We start from the raw sequence: 7,510 nt of genomic DNA on the forward strand, positions 1-7,510 counted from the left end.
ACTTGTTTACGACTTGGGACCACGGCGTCGTGGGGTTTGCGCCGCGCCACACTCGAACCCTACAATCAGCTCTTACCAAATGAAATCGGACCTGTACCCCCCCGGTAGCTGAGTGGATGCCGGCACGGTAGCTCAGCGTGCTCGGTCAGAGGGTTAGCTACCCTCTGTAATAATAAAAAAATACTGAGTGAACAGATCAACAAAGAACCTCAACGGTTGTCATCGGACGTCCGCCCCGAACAAATTCAACGAACAATATAGGACAAAGTGAGATCTAAAAAAAAAAAATAAAATAAATAAATAAAAAAATGTAGTCAGCGCGACATAATGCCAATCCTGAGTTCGATTCTGGGCTGGGTCGAGATTTTCTCCGCTCAGAGACTGTTGTGTTATTTCAATCATCCTCATTTTACCCCCATCGACACGCAACTCGCCGAAGTGGCGTCAAATCGAAAGATTTGCACCCGGCGAACGGTCTACCCGACTGGAGGCCCCAGCCACACGACATTTATTTATCGGACTTGATCTGACCGGGCTACGGTTTTCCTGTCGTCTACGATCCAATCGATGTTTCCTCGGGCCGAGGAGAGGCGCCGCATGCCATATCGTGTTGTTAGCAAAGGCAGTCACATCTGTCGTCTGCTGCTATAGCAAAATTTCGCCTCTTGTCCTCACCGATATGTACGTTGTGCATTCCAAATTGATGTCTCCACGTATTGCACGGAGTATCGCTTGTCTGTTAGCACTGGCAATTCTACGTGAACGCCGCTGCTCTCGGTCGTTAAGTGAAGGCCGTCGGCCATTGCGTTGTCCGTGGTGAGCGGTAAACCTCAGATCTGGCATTCTCGCCACATTCTTGACAATGTGGATCTCGGAGTATTGAGTTCCCTAACGATTTCCGAAATGGAAAGTCCCATTCTGCGTCCAAAGTCTGTTGATTCCTGTCGCGCGGCAGTAATCACGTCGGACGCTTTTTCCCACGAATCACCTCAGGACAAATGACAGATCCGTCAGTGCATTGCCCGGTTGTACCTTGTGTATGCGGTACTTCAAAATTGGTTCAAATGGCTCTGAGCACTATGGGATCTAACATCTGAGGTCATCAGTCCCCTAGAACTTAGAACTACTTAAACCTAACTAACCTTAGGCCATCAAACACATTCATGCCCGAGGCAGGATTTGAACCTGCGACCGTAGCGGTCACGCGGTTACAGACTGAAGCACCAAGAACTGCTCAGCCACACCGGCCGGGTATGCGGTACTAGGGCCACGTATATGCGCATACCGCTATCCCATGACTTCTGTCGCCTCAGTGTAAAGGCGTTGTATCCTCTCCAGAAGCAAGCTGGCCCATAACTTTTGCATCTGACCCTGAATATCCCAGATACTGACGCTGCAACAGCCGTGCGGTTAAAGGCGCTTCAGTCTGGAACCGCGTGACCGCTACGGTCGCAGGTTCGAATCCTGCCTCGGGCATGGATGTGTGTGACGTCCTTAGGTTAGTTAGGTTTAATTAGTTCTAAGTTCTAGGCGACTGATGACCTCAGAAGTTAAGTCGCATAGTGCTCAGAGCCATTTGACGCTGGAACAGAATTGACTTCAGAGCTGGTCCCATACGTCTACATCTGCATCTACACAGATACTCCGCAGGCAACCATTCGGTGCGTGTCGGAGGGTACCCTGAACCAGTATTAGTCATTTCCTTTCCTGTTCCACTCGCTAACAGACGTAGGGAAAAACGACTACCTATATGCCTCCGTGTGAGCCATAATTTTTCGAGATTTATCTTCGTGGTCCTTACGCGCTATGTATGTTGGCGGCAGTATAATCGTTTGGCAGTCAGCTTCAAATGTCGGTTGCCTAAATTTTCCCAATAGCGTTTCTCGATATGAACGTCGCCTTCCCCCCAGTGATTACCACTTCCGGAAGGATCTTCGTAACACTTACGTGTTGTTCAAACCAACCGGAAACAAGTCTAGTCAAAAATGGTTCAAATGGCTCTGAGCACTATGGGACTCAACTGCTGAGGTCATAAGTCCCCTAGAACTTAGAACTACTTAAACCTAACTAACCTAAGGACAACACACACATCCATGCCCGAAGCAGGATTCGAACCTGCGACCGTAGCGGTCACGCGGCTCCAGACTGTAGCGCCCAGAACCGCACGGCCACTTTGGCCGGCCAAGTCTAGTTGCTCGCCTCTGAGATGGTTCTACGTCTTCCTTCAATACCACCTGGTACGGATCCCAAACATTGGAGCAGTACTCAAGAATAGGTCGCACAGACGTCCTATATACATTCGCCTTTACAGCTGAACCAGTCGTTCCTAAAATTCTCCCAATAAACCGAAGACGACCATTCGTCTTCCCTACCACAGTTATCTCATGCTCGTTCCATTTCATATCGCTTTGTAACGTTAGGCCAGATATTTAAGCGACTGTGTCCAGCAAGACTCTAGTAATGCTGTATCCGAACATAACAGGTTATTTCTTCCTACTCATTAGCATTAAGTTACATTTTTCCACATTTAGAGATAGCTGCCTTACATCACACCAACAGGAAGTCATCTTGTTTCTTCCTTAAAGCACTCGACTTCGACACCTGACCGAACACCACAGCATCTTCAGCAAATAACTACAGATTGCTAGCCACCCTGTCCGGCAAATCATTCACATAGTGAACAAGAGCGGTCCTATCACACTTCTCTGGGACACTCCTGACGATACCCTTGCCTGTTATGAACACTCGCCGTCGAGGACAACATACTCGGTGCTATTTCTTAGGAAATCTTCGATCCACTCACACACCTGTGAACTTATTCCATATGCTCGTACCTTAGTTAATTACCTGCAATGGGGCACCGTGTCAAATGGTTTCAGGAAATCTAGAAATATGTTGTTGTTGTGTGTGAATTTCTATGGGACCAAACTGCTGTGGACATCGGTCCCTAGACTTACACACTACTTAAACTAATGTGTGCTAAGAATAACACACATACCCATGTCCGAGGGAGGATTCGAACCTCAGACGGGAATAGAAAAATATAATCTGCCTGTTGCCCTTCATCTGCGTTTTGCCTTCGCAGTACAGCATGTCAGAAAAGTACAAGCGTGCGAAGCTTTCTAAAACCATGCTGATTTGTGAACATAACCTTCTCACGCTTTTGTATGTGCATCCTCTTGACATGAGGTCTCTGGGACGACGGTCATTTACTATCGTGAAAAATTAAAACATCTACAGCCGACATTATGATTTTATTTTATTTTGTTGCTACCAGTTTCAACACTTCAGTGCGACATCTTCAGGCTTTTTTTGATGCGGTACAGGTTGATATGAGCCCCATACATAACACACCAGTTGCCAGAATTACTGGATACGCAGGTAATGTGTCATCACTCCAACCATCAACTGCTACTGTTGGAGTGATTGGTGCACTAGGCGGCCATTCGCGCTCATGGCGGCCACACTTCGTCGACCGGGACGTCGACGTCGACGTCGAGTATGTCTGCCCTGACGTTCCCATGCGTCGAGCCACTGTCGCATCCGAATGCCCCACAAATCTTGATGTCGCACAATTCGACTAGCCGGCCAAATGGAGAGCGACAATGTGGCCCCTTTCAAACTCTGTCAGGTGCTGACATCGCTGTCTCACCTGAGTACGCGGCATCTACGTGATCGCAGTGATCACTCAAGATCTTACGGTGTTGATGACCTTTGTGTACTGTGCCAATCCTTGAAACAAAGCCAACCACGGATAGCGCCAATGCACGCTCGTGAACGCTACCTGTCACAGAGAATTACAGCTACAATCATTACATAGCCGCCACTGGTATGTGGTGTACGAAGTTAGAAGATGTTTTCTAGGTGCTAGGTGCTTCACTTGCTTTTGTGTGGCCATGTATTATTAAAAGAGACAGAGAAAGAGAGAGAATGAGAGAGAGAGAGAGAAAGAGAGTTTTCACAAGTTTCAGAACTGAATAGTAGAAGTCTTAAATCAACAAATGTTTTTATTTTCATCATACATCACAATTTACAAAAAATTCGAACAGGAGATATAAAAATACAGGACAGATTAAAGAAAAACAGCCGAATATCAGTACCCAAAAGTAAGTAAATTAAAACTTACCTAAACTTCCCACCGTTACTCAATGCAGTCACTCAAAAACAATATATTATCTACACGTTTCACTGATAAAGTGCATTCGTACACAATTCACTCGCCCGCACGAACACCGCTTGTTTAACTGTTACTCAAAAATGGCTCTGAGCACTATTGGACTTAACTGCTGAGGTCATCAGTCCCCTAGAACTCAGAACTACTTAAACGTAACTAACCCAAGGACATCACACACATCCATGTCCGAGGCAGGATTCGAACCTGCGACCGTAGCGGTCGCGCTGCTCCAGGCTGTAGCGCCTAGAACCGCTCGGCCACTCCGGCCGGCAACTGTTAATCCGTTGGCGATTGCGTGTTCCGTTGTTAAAAGTGTCATGTGACCAAAAAAATTATTACGGAAATAATAAAACTGTAATAGATCATTACCAACATCATTCGATGCGATACCTGCTATAAAGTACTGATCTGACTAAGAGTATTAAAAAAAAGTACCGAGATGGAAGTATTCGATGCGAAGAAATGTCGGTACCTCTTCCCATCTCTTCATCACAGGGCGTGAAAACTACCGCCATTACTAGTGTAGGCGATAGCCCCACCCCTAGTATAGCGGGGGACATAGGTTTTAAAGGAGACGTTACTGTGAGCACCCTCTAATGCAACAGAAATTAATGAGAGAAAATTAGCGAAAGCAGACGTCGCCTGTAGTTGATGCGTCTATCGTCAGAAAGTTATGTGAAGACAGTCCAGCATGGGCCGCGTGTTATAAGACCTTCTTATTATTAGTTTGGGCTGTCAATGAGAGCATGAGATCATCGCCGGATGGCAACACGTCAAAAGTTTAGAGACAGACCATTATCATGTCACATGCACATCTTCATTGCCACACAGTCTGTATTGGTATGACATGTGAGCAATCTTTTATGTGCTCCAAACGATCTCATGTACATGAGTGGCACTACAAGTTTTATGTCATTAGAAACAACCGTGGCCAACTACACGACCGCCCAGAGGAATCTTCCTTTCTACATCTACATCTACATCCATACTCCGCAAGCCACATCACGGTGTGTGGCGGAGGGTACCTTGAGTACCTCTATCGGTTCTCCCTTCTACTCCAGTCTCGTATTGTTCTTGGAAAACAACCTCTCGATATACGACAGCATCATCCGCAAAAAGCCTCAGTGAACTGCCAATGTTATCCACAAGGCCATTTATGTATATTGTGAATTGCTACAGAAACTTGGGCGCATTTTCTTTAGATTTATGATTTTACTTGTGAAGGTCACTGGCCAACCCATGAAATTATAAGCCACAATCCCTTTCGATGACGTCATAGTCATTATGTCCCAAGCCCTCCCCCTTTTTACAGGACATCACACTGAAGGGGAAATTCAGAGTACCGCTCCTTAAAACACAACAGCGCAGTGTTTTACCGGGCAGTGAAACGAAACAGCCAGTCAGTATGTAGCCACCATATACAAAAGTGTCCGAACGAACTGAATTCTGTACATGTTCAAAATTATCCAAACGGTCTCAATTTTACAACATACTGAAGCGGGTGAGAACGGCCTGTACTATTTATCGAAAGACTAAGTAAATGGTGTAACTTGCTGTATTTCCAAGTCAAAAAAAGTGAGCACGCGCAAGCGCAAGCGCTCTTCCACCCACTCACACAGCTACCCATAAACACAACGCGCACACACACACACATTGTCTAACGTTGCACTTACAGATTTCATCTCTCTCTCTCTCTCTCTCTCTCTCTCTCTCTCTCTCTCTCTCTCCCCCTCTCTCTGCCCCTCTAGCCCGCCGAAGTGGCCGTGCGGTTAAAGGCGCTGCAGTCTGGAACCGCAAGACCGCTACGGTCTCAGGTTCGAATCCTGCCTCGGCCATGGATGTTTGTGATGTCCTTAGGTTAGTTAGGTTTAACTAGTTCTAAGTTCTAGGGGACTAATGACCTCAGCAGTTGAGTCCCATAGTGCTCAGAGCCATTTTTTTCTGCCCCTCTCTCTCTGCTTTATATTTCATTAAAAGTATCTGACAAATGCTGTATTGTTTCGCTACTAAATTTTATCTCAAAATGTGCACACACAGCATTAACCCTCCTTTCTTGGATCATTAACTTAAGGAATGTAACGAATAATTGTTTTTTTTTAACTGTTCAGGCTGTTATACATTTATAGGTCAAAAACTAATTCTGGGGCTGGCTGTATGGTTGATGCCAAAACAATTAATAAATTAAAAACAAGGTTTCTACACCCTTTTTGTTATTCCTTTTTATGTGACAGCTGCAGCAGTAATTGCATAAAGTAATAATCCTTGGTTCAGATGGTTCAAATGGCTCTGAGCACTACGCGACTTAACTTCTGAGATCATCAGTCGCCTAAAACTTAGAACTAATTAAACCTAACTAACCTAAGGACATCACACACATCCATGCCCGAGGCAGGATTCGAACCTGCGACCGCCGCGGTCGCTCGGTTCCAGACTGTAGCGCCTAGAACCGCACGGCCACTCCAGCCGGCAATAATCCTTATAAAGGAAAACTAAATACTAGAGTCGATGTGTTGTGGTCCTTTCCCCTTAATCTGTGTCGACTCTATCATTCAGTGGACATCCATGCAATAACTCTCTGTTTTCTCTAACAATATGAAGCTTTTACTGCCACTGATATACATACGACTGTACTTCGAACATGTCTTGAAGACTGTGCATCGAACATAACGATACAGCAAGACTCTGTTGATGGGCATGTGGCCAGATACAACTCCGGTATAACACGTTTTAAATAAACCCCATGCAGCCGATCCCGACAACTGAGGCAACAAAAATAAAGGCTCTTGCGAGCATCAGATTCCCGAATGTATAAAACAGAAGATATATAGGATCCTTCACTCAAATATATCCAAAGTATATTTCTCACTTATAGTACACAGTCAGTACAGTACGGGCCAAGTGTTGGACCTGTTGTGGATTGATTACCATAGGTCGATTTGTATTAACCTACAACGTACCTTCCTCGTCTCTCGAAATAGTGTACAAACCTCTGGAACATTTTGTGACACATTCAACACTGCTGAGACCGGTGGCAGTGTCTGACCAACTGCAAAGTTCGCTGACGATTCCAACCTTCAGGACAGCGTTCGGTATCATATGTGATGTCTCCGAAGCACTCCTTCATCTTTAAATCACAACCATTGATAAATTTCAACATAGCTAACATTACTCCGCGTTTTGGAAAAATTACGTTTTTTTAAATGTTTTCCCTGTAAGGATCGAATTTCGATCGCTAGCCTTTTTTCCTTAATTCAGGACAAACTTACAGTAGGTTTGTTAAGCATTTTTTGGTAGCAATTTTAGGAAAATTGAAACTCAGTACATATTAAGGAAAAA

The sequence above is a fragment of the Schistocerca piceifrons genome, chromosome 1, assembly GCF_021461385.2.
Source record: "Schistocerca piceifrons isolate TAMUIC-IGC-003096 chromosome 1, iqSchPice1.1, whole genome shotgun sequence".
Classification (NCBI taxonomy): Eukaryota; Metazoa; Arthropoda; class Insecta; order Orthoptera; family Acrididae; genus Schistocerca; species Schistocerca piceifrons.